This window comes from Peromyscus leucopus, chromosome 6 (assembly GCF_004664715.2).
Source record: "Peromyscus leucopus breed LL Stock chromosome 6, UCI_PerLeu_2.1, whole genome shotgun sequence".
NCBI classification, from domain to species: Eukaryota; Metazoa; Chordata; class Mammalia; order Rodentia; family Cricetidae; genus Peromyscus; species Peromyscus leucopus.
In genome coordinates, this window is record NC_051068.1 from 21,796,701 (window position 1) to 21,813,020 (window position 16,320).

A 16,320-nucleotide genomic window follows, 5' to 3' on the forward strand; every position below is an offset into this window, starting at 1 on the left:
ATCTGTAATCCCAACACTGGAGAAGTTGAGGGCAGGAGGAAAGAAAGTTCAGAGCCAGCTGGGCTGACTTCATACTTGTAGCATTGGTATGTACCTGCACCTGCAAGCATGTACATATATGCACACACAAATAAATATAATATAATTTTTGAGCCAGGCAGTGGTGGTGTATACCTTTAATCTCAGCATTCAGGAGGATGAAGCAAGTGGATTTCTGAATTAGAGGCCAGCCTGGTCTACAGAGCAAATTCCACGAGAGCCAGGACTACACAGAGAAACCCAGTCTCAAAAAACAAAATAATAAGCTGGGCGGTGGTGGCACACGCCTTTAATCCCAGCACTCAGGAGGCAGAGCCAGGCGGATCTCTGTGAGTTCAAGGCCAGCCTGGGCTACCAAGTGAGTTCCAGGAAAAGGTGCAAAGCTACACAGAGAAACCCTGTCTCAAAAAACCAAAAATAATAATAATAATAATAATAATAATAATAATAATAAATATACATTATGTAATAATATATTATTAAAACATGATATGAACAATATAATAAATATTACATATTATTAAATAATATATTATTCTTTTGTCTCAAATTATTTTGAGACAAGGTTTCACTATGTAGCTCTATCTGGCCTGAAACTCACTAGATAAACCAGGCTGGCCTTGAACTCAGAGGTCTGCCTGTGTCTGCCTCCTGAGCATTTGGATTAAAGGTGTGTGCACCATGCTAAACTGATATTAGGACTATTTTTTCATAGAAGATAGTTCACTTGATTGGTTTCAAAGTTCTGTTTCCTATCATCAAAATCTTTTGCAAATATTCATGTGTCAGGGCTTTTCCACCAGGACATCTTGCATAATTTTTGCTCTGATAATGTATACACAGATAGGTACTGCTAAAAGCTGATGATGATCCCAAGGCAAATGCTTTCATTTTATTTAATTTTACTGTATAGCCTTGGCTGGCCTGGAACTAGCTATGTAGACCAGGCTGGCCTTTACTCACAGAGATCTCCTGCCTCTGCCTCCTGAGTGACTGGAGCAAATGAGCAAATGCTTTTAGTTGGACCCTTTGGAGGGTGTTTATAAAATTCTACTCCATTGCTCTTCATGCTTGCCTTGTTGCAATAACATAAAGTGATGACAGTACCACATATGGTTTCTGTTGTGACTACTCAATTAGTACAGTGTAAAGTAGCCACAGAACATTCAGAAATGAGTAAACATGGCTGTGTTCTAGTAATGTTTTACTTTCGGGACTGAGATTTGAATTTCATATGATTTTCATGTGCCACAAAATATTCTTTTCATCTTTAGAGTGCTTTCCTAGCATGCTCAAGACCTAGGTTCAATACCCACCAGTGGGGTGGAGGTGGGGGAAAAAAAAGCCATTTGTAGTTTATGCCTGTAGGGTGCACAGGAATGGGCCAGGGCCATAGGCCATAGTGTACCAATGCCCAAGCCAGGTAAACCATGCAGTGCTTGCTTGTTTCCTTTTTATCACCCTTACACTACTGTGTATCATCTTGGGATGGAAGCAATACAGCTATTCCCCTTCAGGAGCCATTTAATAATAATAAAAAAAAAGAAAGAAAGAAAAACAGTTGGGGAGCAGGAGAGATGGCTCAGCGGTTAAGAGCACTGACTGCTCTCCCAAAGGTCCTGAGTTCAATTCCCAGCAACCACATGGTGGCTCACAACCATCTGTAATGAGATCTGGTGCCCTCTTCTGGCCTGCAGGGATGCATGCAAACAGAACACTGTATACATAATAAATAAACAAATCTTTTAAAAAAAATCAAACAGTTGGGCTAGAGTTGTAGTTTAATGTAGAGTGCTAGCATTTGTGAGACTCTGAGTTTGATCCCACCACTGCAAAATAATAATAAATAAATGATATAATAAAGGTGAAAATATTTACATAAGAAAAGCCAGAGAGGCCTTCCCTTCACTTACCCATCTGTGACTTTGTAACACTTTTCATCATTTGGAAAATACTAGGTCACAGGGCTATGGCAGATCTTCCTAATGTTAGCACATTCCATTACATACCAAAATTACATCCAAGGGCTAGAGAGATGGTTCTGCTAACTTAGGGTGCTTTCTGTGTGAGTGCAAGGATCCAAGTTCCTATGCCAGCATCCATGTTAGAAACTGGGTGTGGCTGTGCGAATACCTGTAACTAAGCACTATGTAGGGAAGAGACAATTCATTGAAACTTGGTGGCCACCAGCCTACAGAATGTGATAAAGACTTGAGGCATACTCTTTTTTTTTTTCTTTTTAAGATTTATTTATTTACTTATTATACAGGAGAGGGTGCCAGATCTCATTACAGATGGTTGTGAGCCACCATGTGGTTGCTGGGAATTGAACTCAGGACCTCTGGAAGAACAGTTGGTGTTCTTAACCTCTGAGCCATCTCTCCAGCCCAATTGTTGTTTGTTTGTTTGTTTGTTTTTGGTTTTTTGAGACAGGGTTTCTCTGTATAGCTTTGCACCTTTCCTGGAACTCACTCTGTAGCTTAGGCTGACCTTGAACTCAGAGATCCGCCTGGCTGGGTCTGAGGCATACTCTTTTGGCCTCTGCATGCAAACACACACACACACACACACACACACACACACACACACACATACACACACACACAAATAAAAAAATTAAATAAAAGCTTTTCTGTTCATACATAACTTTCAGAATGAAACCAGAAGAAAATACACTTCACTCATAATTTTAAAAAAAATGAAAGCTAGGAATAAACCTAATTAAGGAAGTAAAATGCATCTACAATCCACAGATTCAACATAATTCCTACCAAAATTCCAATGATATCTCACAAAATTAGAAAAAAATTCAAAAATCATATGAACTCACAAAACACCCATAGTAGTCAAAGTAATTGAAGGCAGAAAGAACAGCACTGTAGACATCATAACCTGACTTCAAGTTATACTACAGAAACAATAACAAAAACAACACCTAGACCACTAGAAGACCCAGAAATCCACACAACGACAGCCACTAATGCTCAATGAAAGTGTCAAAAACAAACATCAAAGGGCCATCGACATGGTTCAGCAGGTAATCATGCTTGCCATGCAGGCCTGACTACCTGAGTTTAATCCCTGGAAGTCATATGATGGTAGGAGAGAGCTGACTTCAAGTTGTCCTTGGACCTCTACATGTATGCTGTGGCACATGCACACTCACAAACACATCTCTTTCACATATACCCACAATGATAAATAAAACAAAAAATTTTAAATGTAAAAATGAATTCAACTTTAGATTTCACCCACATACATGCCCCTTCGCTATAGGCAAATTAATAGTGAGCTAGATTAGGCCATCAGAGAGTCGAGAACGGTGGATGACTGGTAGGATCTGAAGGTCATCTCAATACTGACAGATGAGACCGGAGGCTCCCCAGTTTGAGGCCAGCCTGGGAGATACAAGAAGAACCTGTTCTTCCCCCCCCCCCCCCCCCGGAGCTGAGGACCGAACCCAGGGCCTTGCTCTTGCTAGGCAAGCGCTCTACCACTGAGCTGAATCCCCAACTTAAGAACCTGTTCTTTTAGGCTTGAGAGATGAATCAGAAGTCAAGAGCACTTGTTCTTATACAGGACCCAGGTTCAATTCCCAGCACCCATATGGTGACTCACAGCCATTCATTCATAATTCCAGTTCCAGGGAATCTGATGCCATCTGTAGGCACCAGGCGCACACATGATGCACATATATACATGTACACATACATACATGAAGGTGAAATATCCATAAACATAAAATAAATTTAAAACATAATTGTTCCTTTAGAATTGGAAAAGAGAAAATGTTCTACTTTTCTGTACTTGCTAATTATTAGAATATTTTAAAAGATTAAATATTACCATTATTTATTATTTTTTAAAAAATATAATTTTTTTCATGTGTATGGGTATTTTGCCTGCATGTTTGTGCCCCACATTTGTGTCTGGTGCTCACAGAGGTCAGAAGAGAGCATTAGATCTCTTGGTGCTGTGGGTGCTGGAAACTAAACCCAGGTCCTCTGTTGCTGGAGGGCTTCTCTCCAGGTTCCCCAAGCCCCGCAGTCCCACAATCCACTTATAAAATAATCACTCAGACGCTTATATCACTTATAAACTGTATGGCTGTGGCAGGCTTCTTGCTAACTGTTCTTTTATCTTAAATTAACCCATTTTTATAAATCTATACCTTGCCACGTGGCTGGTGGCTTACCGGCGTCTTCACATGCTGCTTATCCTGGCGATGGCTGCAGTGTCTCTCCCCTCAGCCTCCTGCTTCCCAGAATTCTCCTCTCTCCTTGTCCCACCTACTTCCTTTCTGGCAACCTACTTCCTGCCTGGTCACTGGCCATCAGTGTTTTATTTATATAGAGCAATATCCACAGTAGTCCTCTGCAAAAGCAACAAATGCTCTCTACTGCTGAGATATCTCTCCAGCCTCATATGGTATTGCTTTTAAGGGTTTGTTTTTATTTATTTATTTATTTATTTATTTATTTATTCATTTATTTATTCATTTATTTATTTATTTTGTTTTGTGTTTTCAAGACAGGGTTTCTCTGTGTAGCTTTGGAGCCTGTCCTGGAACTCACTCTGTAGCCCAGGCTGGCCTCCAACCCCCAGAGCTCTGTCTGTCTCTGCCTCCCAAGTGCTGGGATTAAAGGCGTGCACCACCACTGCCCCACAGCAAGAAAAAGCATTTTGTATGTTTGTGATATATAGTTTATTTTTCAAGTGGTATTTTCTAAAGATGTTTTGATTTTTTTAAGATTCATTGATTTTTATTTTATGTGTATGGGTGCTTTGTGGGCACATGTCTATGTGCACTATATATGTGCCTGGTACCCATGGAGGTCACAGGAAGGTGTCTGATTCCCTGGAACTAGAATCATAGATGTTTGTGAACCACTGTATGGGTGCTGTTAATCCTACCAGTTCAGAGAAAATAAGACTACTACACTACAGTTTAATGCCAAATTTGAAGCAAGTTTTAATTAAGTACTAGCCAGGATGATGGACTTTCTGGCAGGTCCATCTCCTAGTTCCCAGAAAATGACCATGAGTCACACCTTCCAGAGGCTTAAAAAGGAGCCCCACAAGGTCACCGTATTTCCCATAAGGTCCAATCAGAAACAAGCATATATCCTGACATATTTCCTGCCTATGTACCTCCCACCTACATCCAATAGGGCAGGCATACATGCTGACATATTTCCTGCCCATGTACTTCCTGCCTACAAGTGATCAAGCCCATTCAGTGCAGATGGGTCACACAAACACAGAAAAAACAGGAACTTACTAACTGCAAACAGAACTCTTAACCTGTAAGGTATATTTTTCCTGTTTTGCTCTCACATTGTGGGAACCAAACCTGGGTCCTCTGTGAGATTAACAAGTGCTCCTAACTGCTAAGCCAACTCTTTAGCCCTTGTTCTGTTTTTTGAGTCAAGGTATCCTTCTATAGTCCAGACAGGCCTGAAGCACACACTTCCATCTCAGCCTCTTAGTGTTGGACTGCCTGCTGTAAAGGTGCTTCTGGGGTCACTTCTCTTCCAAAGATTAAGCAGGAAGAATACCAAGTCTAACATATACATCAGCACTAACCTTGTAGGTTAGAGAAAAATAGGAAACATTACTGGAACCTATTAACAGACAAGGCTAAAGGCCTATAAGTCTGCAGTTTGAAGCAAGGATTCATCATATCTTCCTTAAAAAAATTATTTACCTTTAAAGTGGCTATTTTGTAGGAAGTTAAAAGAATCTTTGGGTCCACTTCATTTTCTCCTTGGATTTGTCAGTCTCCAAAACACACTCTATCAAATGCAGTCATTGAAATGTCTCTAGCATCCAGGAAGACTCCATGAACTTCGGGTTTTTGCTAATCTTAACCTGGTAATAGAGGTCCTTACTGTTCTCATGGAAGCAAATGTCCTGAAACAGCAGGGGGCGTGGTGAAGGGAGCATGCTCAATCATCTGAGCGTTTGCTAACAAACTCCAAACAGGAAAAACAGGACTTCTCTTCCAAAGGCTTATTTGAACGATCCAGTCAATGAAGTTGTATAAAAATTATTTAATGTTTCATAACTTCTCAAAGTTCAAAGGACCATTCTCAAGAGACAACCTTATGTTCTCTGGGTTCTAATTTCCTATTACATTGGGAGGGGGGTAATCTCAAGTAATTTAATATGCCTGCCTACATTTTACATTTATCTTATGTAATCCTCACAATAGCCATGATATGGGCCTTAGTGGAGGCAGAGAGGCCAGTGAACAGGCTGTGGCACCCTTTAGAAGGGTGATGTCATCATGGAGGAGGCTGAGCGTAGTGGAGGACACAGTAAAGGGATCCAGTAATCCAAAATCCAGTAAGATTTAGTGAGAGCCTCGAACACTGCTGACAGCTTCTTGTCAATGAATGCACTAGCTACGGAGTGGAAGGTCAGGGAAAGGGATGTGCAAGGATGTCTCCTCACTTATCAGGACTAGAAGGTGGTTGCCATTCCCTCAGGCTTTTCGCTGAGAGTGGTGACACAGGCCTGTACTCCTGGCACTTGGGAACCCCAGGTCTATGAAGACGTTAATGCCAGTCTGGGTTACAGGAGACTGTCTCAAAGAAGAGAGTTGGTTTAAAGGATGCTTCCTTTCACACACTCATAGGAGAGCTCTCCTTCATGTGCCACCCATTTGCCTTGAGTTTTGAACCACATAACTTGTTGCTCTAGGGTAGGACAAATAATCCCTACTCAAAGAGAAATAATTCATAGATTGGCTAGTGACTCATTTACTCTGACTAGAACAGCTGAACTGAAGTAATAACTCAATGGTAAAGTGTTTACTTAGCACACCCTACCTGGCTTTCACCCTAGTACTGTTTTGGACATAGAGATCTCTCTGTTTGCCCATGCTGGCCTCAAAGTTCTGGGTCTAAGTGATTCTCCCACGCCTCTTGAGTAGCTGAGAGTACAAGTGCCTAACACCTTACCTTGCCTGGCTCCTCTGATTTTTGAACTAGGAAATGGAGGAAGCACCCGGTATAAGCTATGTATTAGCTTATAGCTATAAAGGAAAAGACAAGGAACAAAATGGAAGTTGGCAATGGCAAATTGGCTTAGCTAGATTACCACTAATGAATGTCACTAATATGAAATACTCAAAATTTGTAATTTGAAGTTGTTGAAAGTGCCATTTACAGAGGTATAGACAATCTTCCGAGAAATCAACCAGGGATAGCAGAGCACCCTGAGGGCTGGTAGCTATTATTGCTATGCCTAAAAGGGCAAAGGTAAGAATACAGAGGACCTTGTAGAGAGAAAGCTCTGCAGACAACCTTTGGTGATCCACCTTTAGGAATGAGGACTGTGAACTTCCTATCTTCAGACTATTCAGATACTAGAGGGCAAGACTGCACACTGCTACTATCTAGAGAGGTTAGACTTCTGTGGTACAAGGTCAGGAGAAGGGGGAAGGGCAACTTCCAAGTGTGGTGGCACATGACTGCAACTCCAGGCAGCACTTTCCAGGCTAAGGCTGATAGACTGAAAATCTGAAGCCAGCCTAGGCCACATAGCATGTTCCAGGCCAGGCTGGGCTAACTAATAAGACTCAGTTGCAACAAACCAAAAAAAAAAAGTACAAACCAACCAAGCCAAAGAAAACACAGAACAACCCACTTTCCAGATCCTTCCCAGGTAGCTATTACTCTCTACTTTTTTTTTTTTTTAAGATTTATTTATGACATATACAGTGTTCTGCCTGCATGTATTCCTGTATGTCAGAAGGGGGCGCCAGATTTCATTATAGATGGTTGTGAGTCACCATGTGGTTGCTGGGAATTGAACTCAGAACCTCTGGAAGAACAGCCAGTGCTCTTAACCTCTGAGCCATCTCTCCAGCCCCTACTCTACTTCTTAATAAAACCTTGCTTGCTTGCTCTTCAAAAACAAAACATGAAACAAATAAAAAGAATTTAAAAGGCTAGAGTGAATATGGAGGGGTAAAAAGAAGCAAAGTTGTTTACTACAGGTGGGCTGTGGAGGCCCACACTTTTAATCCCAGCACTCAGGAGGCAGAGGCAGGTGGATCTCTGTGAGTTCAAGGCCAGCCTGGTCTACAGAGCCAGGGCTGTTACACAGAGAAGCCCTGTCTCAAAACGCCCCCACCCCAGTCAAATAAATAAATAGATAGATAGATAGATAGATAGATAGATAGATAGATAGATAGAATAGACAGCCAGCTCCTGTCACAACCAGTAGTAATGCACTACAATAAAGTCTCTTAAGTCTCATCACTGCATTCTAGAGTCCCTGAGACCACAACTGTCCTCCAGTTCTCTCCCTGCAAAGCAAATACTGTTTCCTAGAGACACTGTTTCTTGATCATCCTTCACCTTGACTTGAGAAGTCTGTGACTCTTCTAGACAACACAGAGCTGGGGTGAGAGTTTAGTCAGTAAAGTACTTGTGAGGTTTTGAGTTTGATGCCCAGAACCCATGGGCGAGGGGACACAAAAGCATAGTGGTACTGGGGAAGCACAGACTCACTGGACAGCTGGCCTAGACTAGGTGAGTTTAAGCCAGTGAGAAAACTTACCTATAAATAAGTAAATAAGCCAGGTGGTGGTGGCGGCGGCAGCGCATGCCTTTAATCCCAGCACTCGGGAGGCAGAGCCAGGAGGATCTCTGTGAGTTCAAGGCCAGCCTGGTCTACCAAGTGAGTTCCAGGAAAGGCGCAAAGCTACACAGAGAAACCCTGTCTCGAAAAAAACTAAAAAAAAAAAAAAAAAGTAACTAAATGAATAGGTAGATGCTGCCTGAAGTGTTCCTCTGGCCTTCATACATGCAACACACACACACACACACACACACACACACACACACACACACACACACGACAAATATCCACAGCAGCACAAGTAAATGCAACTTTGGAAAGACACCATTACATTTCCTTTTCCTCCAGTGACTCAGTTGTGTATTTGAATAAGCTGATGGTAAAAGTGAATAGAATGTGTTTGGAGTCACACTCACTGGCATTTGTTGGTACAATTCTGTACAAGAGTTAAGTATTTCTGAACGAGACTTTTAAAAACTAAAAGTTGATTGTAACAAGAACAGCTAGCTGGTTGGAAGTTAAAATTCAAAGTATTACCAGGACTAGAGCTCTTAAAGTTGGCATTGGGAATTGAAATGGAAGTACAGTCCTCACTGAATAGCAGCCAGTTTCAGGAGGTTGCTTAGGGTCAGGTAAACCAGAGATTTCTGTGTAGAAAACAAGAAAAGTCTTACTGTTTATAGCTGATGTAATGTGTGAAATGGTGAGTACAGTATTTGATGTGGCTGGGGGCGGTGTAGGTGAAGGACTTTTCACCAGTAGGAATGTGCTCTCAATGATGACCTTGCACCAGAATATAATTTTATTAAGCCATAAGTACAGTATGTGCAGCCAATATCACTTTAAATCAAATTTCAATGCTAAGCAGAAAGGTCTTACTAGGGTTATGAAAACCTGTACTATTTCAATACCCATTGTAGGGAAGAAAAATTGGGAATATAGTTGTTGCGATCAAGTGCTATTTCGATAAATTAAGGACTGGGTAATAAACTGGAAGTTATCTCAGCCCTTGGGAGGTGGAATCATGGTCGATTGTTGAAGACTAGGGGCTGGAGAGATGGCTTGAAGATTAAGAGCACTTGCTGTTTGGCTTCCCAGCACCATATTGGGCAGTTCACAAAAGCCTGTATCTCTAGCTTAAGGAGGATCCGATACTCAGGGCACATGCACACTTGTGCACACACACACAAAATTAAAAATAGAATAATTCATGCTGGCTGTGCACGCCTTTAATCCCAGCATTTGTGGGGCAGAGGCAGGTGGTTCTAAAAAAAGAATAAATCTTCGAAATGGAGAGAGAGTGAGTGTTCAAAGGCTACTGGGCGTGGTCCTTATGTCTTTAATATCAGCCCTGGGGACGCAGAACCAGAAAAATCTAAAAGAATAAATCTTAAAAAGAAAAAAAAAAAAACTTCAAAATATAGCTGGTGTGTGGTACTCAAGCCTGTAGTCATCCCAGCATTTAAAAGGCTGAGGCAGGCGCATTCCTTTGAGTTCAAAACCAGAATGGTCTAGTTGATGGCTTCTAGGTCAGCCTGGACTTGAGTGGAACGCTGTCTCAAAAAACAAGCAAAAGAGAAAGCTCAAGCCCAGCCTTGAATTGAGTTCAAGATCAATTTGGCTACGGGAGACCCACATCAAAACCCACTAAAAAAGTAAATAATGAAAAAGGGGGTGAAATGTTAAGTATGTGTTTTACTCAAGAGCACCCAAGAAACATTTCGTTGTCTGTGGGGTGGAATCAGGACGGACAAGTGCAGTCCTTGGCATTTCTGGGCTCGGTCTTGACCTGGACTCAGGATCAGGAGTGCCCGCGATGCCCACAGCCTCATGGGGAAACTCTTGCCGGGTCCTGAGGAGCCGCTCTCGTGAGGGGCTTGCAGCGCTTCACCTCAGCGGAAATGGACCTCGCGGTCCCCGCAGAAAGTCCTCGTCCCTGGGTCACAGAGGCGGGAGTAGGGAGGCGCCCCGAAGGGTAGCAGGTTCACGGTCGTCCGCCGCTGGGGCGGGGCCCACCTCCAACCACGCCCGCCGCACTCGGAAAGACTCGTCAGGCCGCGGTCGCGCACAGCTAGGCGACTAGGGGAGCGGGTGTGTAGCCACGTCACTCTCCAGGGTGCCCCGCCCTCCACACGCCCTCGACATGCCCCGCCTCCTGCCTCACCTCGCTCTCTGCAAGCCCCGCCCCTCATCCCGCCTCGCCCCCCGGTTCTCGCCGGGATCCTTGGGCACCTCGCCTACTGAACGCGGGTCGTCCGGGCGGCTTCGCCCTCTGCGCGCCCCGCCCACCGGCCCGCCTCGCCCTCTGCGCGCCCCGCCCACCGGCCCGCCTCGCCCTCTGCGCGCCCCGCCTCCTGGACGCCTCGCCCACTGACCCGCCTCGGACAGTAATCGCCACGCCCATTGGCCCGCCTCGCCCCTGCACGCCCCGCCCCCTGGCCCGCCTCGCCCTCCGCACGCTCCGCCCCCGGCCGCCTCGCCCTCTGCACGCCCCGCCCCCTGGGGCAGTTACCGGCTCAGGCCGCGCGCGCCTCCGCGTATCGCCCTAAGAGCCTTCAGCCTGGCTGGAGCACCGCGTTGCCGCCCGCGCCCGCTGAGGGCTCGCGGCTCGGGCGCGCCCGGCGCGTGTGGCGAGCTCCGGCCGTGCGCTGCGACGAGGCCGGGCGGCGGGCGGTTAGCGCTCCGCTCGGCGGGCGGGGAGGAGCGGCACGCCGAGCGCTGCACGCCTCGGCGGGCGGGTTCCGCGTCCCAGGACCGAAGCGGGTCGGTGCCCCCGTGTAGAGAGAGGGGCGGCCGGGCTCCCTGGACCCGGACGGCCCCCGGCTGGGCAGGAGGCTGGGGCCAGGGCCGGCCATGTCCGCTCGCGCCCCGGTGCCCGCCGCTGCCCCCGGGAGGACCCGCCCGCCGTGGCCGGCGACCGGGACGCTCTGTTGGCAGCGGCGAGCCGGCGGGCGGAGCAGCCGGCGCCCGGCGAGCGGGAGGGCAAGGAGGCGAGGGAGGAGCGGGCCGCGGCCGCCACCAGCGCGGGGGCGCGGGGAGAGCCGTCGCCGGCGCTCGTGCTGGGACACAGCGTGCCGCAAGCGGCCGTGCCCGTGAGGCCGCTGGCGCTGCACCTGGCACACAAGGCGCGCGCGCCCGGGGGTCCCTTCGGCGGGGAGGCCCCACCGCTGCCACCGCCGCCGCCGCCGCCGCCGCCAGCACCGCGGGACCCTCCCGAGGACGCCCAAGAGGACCCTGCGGCGGCCGGCCCCGAGGACAAGCCGCCGCCGCCGCCGCCAAAGGGGAACCCGTGGACCAAGAAGCTGCCGCAGCACCTGTCCCCCGTGGGCACCGGCGCGCCGCCGCCCGCTCAGGACGCCCCGGAGGCCGGTGAGCGCGGTCCGCGGGAGGTGTTGGGTTCCTAGGTGTCATTCACCGTGCCCATTTACATAAATGGACATCTGGGAGAAGGAGTGACAGGAAGAGGTGGGACCTCAGGTTCTCCTTGACGGGTAGGGGCACGGCGTGGGTGACTGGGCAGCGCGGCCCGGCCCGGCTCGGCTTGTGCCTTCTTCACGTGTCGGCGACCGGGACGCAGCGCAGACAGACTGTGGGAAAGTTTCCGTGAACTTGCCAGAGTGTAAGCGAGTCCGGAGAAGCGGGTCTGTGTGTTAAGTGGAAGCGCGGCCGGGCTCGCTCGGGAAGTAGCTGGTGAGAGGAGAGGTCCCCAAAGGCTGCTGGGGCGATGTGGCTGTGAGTGTAGCTGGCATTAGGGTGGTTTTTCGGTTGCGTTTCAGAATGCCTGACAGGACAGTTGATCGGGAGTCTGGATCGCACGGCTGGTCTCATGCTAGCCTGCGCATTAGAGATCGGGTTGTGCCACTGCGTTCGAATGCTGACCGGTGCAATATGGCCCTTGGGGCTTTATTTGGGTTGCAGCAACTACAGTTTAGAAAGTAAGATTAAGACTGGCCTGTACTTGGTGGCGCACGCCTGTAACTCCATTGATGTGGAAGATTAGGCGTCCGAAGCCAGAATGAGCAATTTATTTTACTAAAGTCTTAAAAAAAAAAATGGAAAAGCTGAGTGAAACTTCCCATTTGTTTTTAAAATTAAACTGTACTAAAATAACTGGGCTTTGTATGTGGAAATTGAGGCTGTTGGCAAGTTTTCGCTGTTGTGAGGCGAGTCAGTGGAATAGCCGAAGTTTGAGTATGTTTACAGGGTTGTGGGGGTCAAAGGCGGTGAAGGAATTCTGTACAGATGTGATAGTTGTATCTCTCCTGTAGGGGGAGATAAATGTTGAACCAACTTATTAGTCTCTTAGCTTTTGCACGGAAATCCTCATTATTTTGTTGTTGTTTTGTTTGCTTTTGAAACACGATCTATTTGTGTATCCCAGGTTGCTCTGGAACTCTTGATTCTCCTGCCAATGCCTCCTTCCAGTTGCTGGGATTATAGGCATTCGACTCTCCTCGTTAATTCTTACTAAATTTTGGCACTTTAAGGAAAAAAAAAAAACACTGAATTTTGCCTTCCGTTAGTATTGGCATAATTCTGGCCTAGCTGAAAAGAGCTGTTTACTACCATTGCTAAGTGAAGAAAACATGCTATGCCAAGCCTCTCTACAATTTAGTAAGAAAAGAAAGCCCTTGTTGATTGCTTTATTGATGGTTACCTCTCCACGTCTAGATTTGTACTTATTGAATTTCCAAATATGAAGCCAGTTTTTTAGATTTTTCAAAGTGAGACTTGGGATTCCTTTTTTTTTTCCCTTCTTATGCTGGGGATGAGCCCAGGGCCCAGTGCTTTATTATCGAGTTGTATGTGCTGATATCCTACACCCCCCTCAGGAATTTTAATTGCAAATTACTTGGGAAAATATTTGACAGTTTAACCTACTTGCCCTTGGATCTTCAGTCATTCTTAGATTAAGAATACAGTGATGCTTAATGGGAATATGGCCCATAGCTGTGTTTCCAGCGGGAGGATCATGAGTTCGAGACCGGTCTGAATTACATTCAATGCCAGAATCTCAGGAAATCAAAAGGAGCTTGGCCTGGTGGCTCGCTCTTTAATCCCAGCACTCTTGAGAGAGTGACAAGCAGATATCTGAGTTCAAGGCCAGCCTGATCTACGTAGTGAGTTAAAGGACAGCCATGTAGGTTATGTGGGGAGACTCTGTCTCAAAAACAAGAAAAAAAATCAAAAGGAGTTTCAGTTGTATCCATGCTTCTTTATTGACAGCTCTTACTTCTTGCAATATTACTCTGCAATATTAACAATGCTTTTCTTCAGATCTATGTCAGGGTAGCGACCCTGACTCTAAGCTCTTCCTCCACAGTGTCTAATAGTTAACCTAAATAAGAGATTGTGGTGTAGGAACATACAAAGTAAGTAGGTGATAGTTTAGTTGTTACTAACTAGCTAGTTGACTTTGGCAAGATTATTGATCTTGTAAATTAATGACATGGCTGGGTTCATGTCTTCTAATTGTTTTTTGTTTTGAGATGACATTTTCTGAATTATCCATGCTAGCAACAAACTCCCAGTTTGGGATGATGGGCACGAAGAAGCCAATTTTTTTGTTTGTTTGTTTGATTGATTGATTGTTTTTCAAGACATGGCTTCTCTGTAACAGCCCTGGCTCTCCTGGAACTCACTTTGTAGACCAGGCTGGTTTCAAACTCAGAAAGATCCACCTGTTTCTGCCTTCTGAGTGCTGGGACTAAAGGTGTGTACCACCACACCCATCAGAGCCAGTTCTTAACACTAGAGTGCTTCCTACATGCAAGCTAGGTGCTGTGGCCTCTCATTTGCCGAAGAAAAATGAATAGGATGATAGAGGGTTTGGGCAGATGGCTCAGATGGCTCTTTCAGTTTCTAGCACCCACATCAAGAGGCTCACCTCAGTTCCAGAGGATCTATTGCCTTCTGATCCCTGAGGGTGTCTGCACGTGGGTGGTACACAAAAGCAAAAGTAAAATTTTCTAAAATAGGAAATAAAAAAAAAAAGAATGAGATGTATAATGGCACATACCTATAGCCCCAGCTACCCAGAGGCTGAGGCTGCAGGATCAACTACACTAGGAGTTCGAGACCAGCCAGAACAATATAGTGAGGCAGGGCTAGAGAGAGAGGTGGCTCAGAGGTTAAGAGCATATAGTGCTTTTTCAGAGGATCTGAGTTCGGTTCCCAGAACCCACATTGTGTAGCAAATAGCTGCCTGTAACTCCAATTCCAGAGAATCTCAACACCCTTTTCTCACCTCCTTGGGCAACTGCACTCACATGCACATACACACAGATCAATACATAATTAAAGTGAAATAAAGTAAGGCCCTATATCAAAAAGAGAATAATAATAATGATAAGTAATCAAATATGTCCAGAGATCATTTAGGATTCAAAGGATGCAGATTAAGCTATATTAAATTAGCAATCTATTGAGAGGGTGCTTCTAGAATTTATTTTACAAAATAGGATACTCTTGAAAGAGAAAGAAAAGGATATTAATCCCAGCTAAACTGTGCTCTTATTAATGAAGGAATTACATCCACAAATTTTTGCCATAAACTCTGTTATCAGAGTTAGATACATTATAGGAAGCATGGGGAGTCTTTAGGATACGACCTTGAACTTTATTACATTTATTTATTGTGTGTGTGTGTGTGTGTTTCTGTGAAGATCAGAGAACAGCTTTGAGGGATTTGTTTCTCTCCTTAGATCATGTGTGTTCTGGGGATCAAGCCCAGGTCAGGCTTGGCAGCAGGCTCCTTTACCTACTTAGCCAGCCATATTGGCAGACAAAAGTGAGGCGATTCTTGATGGCTCACATGAGACACTCTTCCACTCTTAGGATGGCTCTGATAGTGTATTGCTGTTTCTGGGAAACCAGATAAAATACTTCAGCCAAAGCCAGGGCCACCTAGGAATGTCTTGAATTCAGTATCTAAGATCTAAGATCTTGAACTATCTTAAGCTTGTGTTAAACAGCTATAATTTAACAACCCTTCATTAAGTAACAGTCTATGACTTGTTAATCACTTGCTTTTAGCTGCAGTTGTATAGTAAAAATCTGTCTTATAGTGTAATTTCACAAAAACTGGGAATATAAAAATACTGATATTTTGCTCATTTTTTTTTCATATTTATTCTTTGACCCTGGTTGTTTTGAGAAAGGATCTCACTACATAGTCCTGGTTGGCCTGAAATTCACTATGTAGATAGACCAGGCTGACCTCAGATCTATCTGCCTTTGCCTCCTTAGTGCTGGGATTAAAGGCATGTGCTATCATGCCTGGCTTTGTTGCTATTTATCAACCCACTTTTTTTTTTTAAACCCCAAGTAAGTTTGCTGTTAATACCTTCATGAAATACATCTTAAACAAAAAAAAAAAGTCATGTTACTGATTAATCAGTTTACAATTTTTTTAGATCCTTCTAGCACTTTCAAAAAGTATATTCTATAGGTGTGCTTGGAATGTAAAATTTCATCTACCTTTTTTTTATTTAAAGTACTGTCTGATTTGGTTTTTTTCAAGACAGGGTTTCTCTGTGTAGCTTTGCGCCTTTCCTGGAGCTCACTTGGTAGCCCAGGCTGGCCTCGAACTCATAGAGATCTGCCTGGCTCTGCCTCCCGAGTACTGGGATTAAAGGTGTGCGCCACCACCGCCCAGCCTGATTTTTAAATTTAATTTGGCTTTTGAGA

At 45.2% G+C, this 16,320-nt stretch overlaps 1 protein-coding gene across 1 annotated transcript in view; it reads left to right on the forward strand.

Moving 5' to 3' along the window:
• The first annotated feature begins 11,345 nt into the window (after positions 1 to 11,345).
• Positions 11,346 to 16,320, forward strand: part of Larp1b (La ribonucleoprotein 1B) — a 98,639-nt gene continuing 93,664 nt past the window's right edge. Inside the window, 1 exon segment of the mRNA XM_037206564.1 lies at positions 11,346 to 12,000. The gene's annotated coding sequence lies outside the window, so the exon portion shown is untranslated.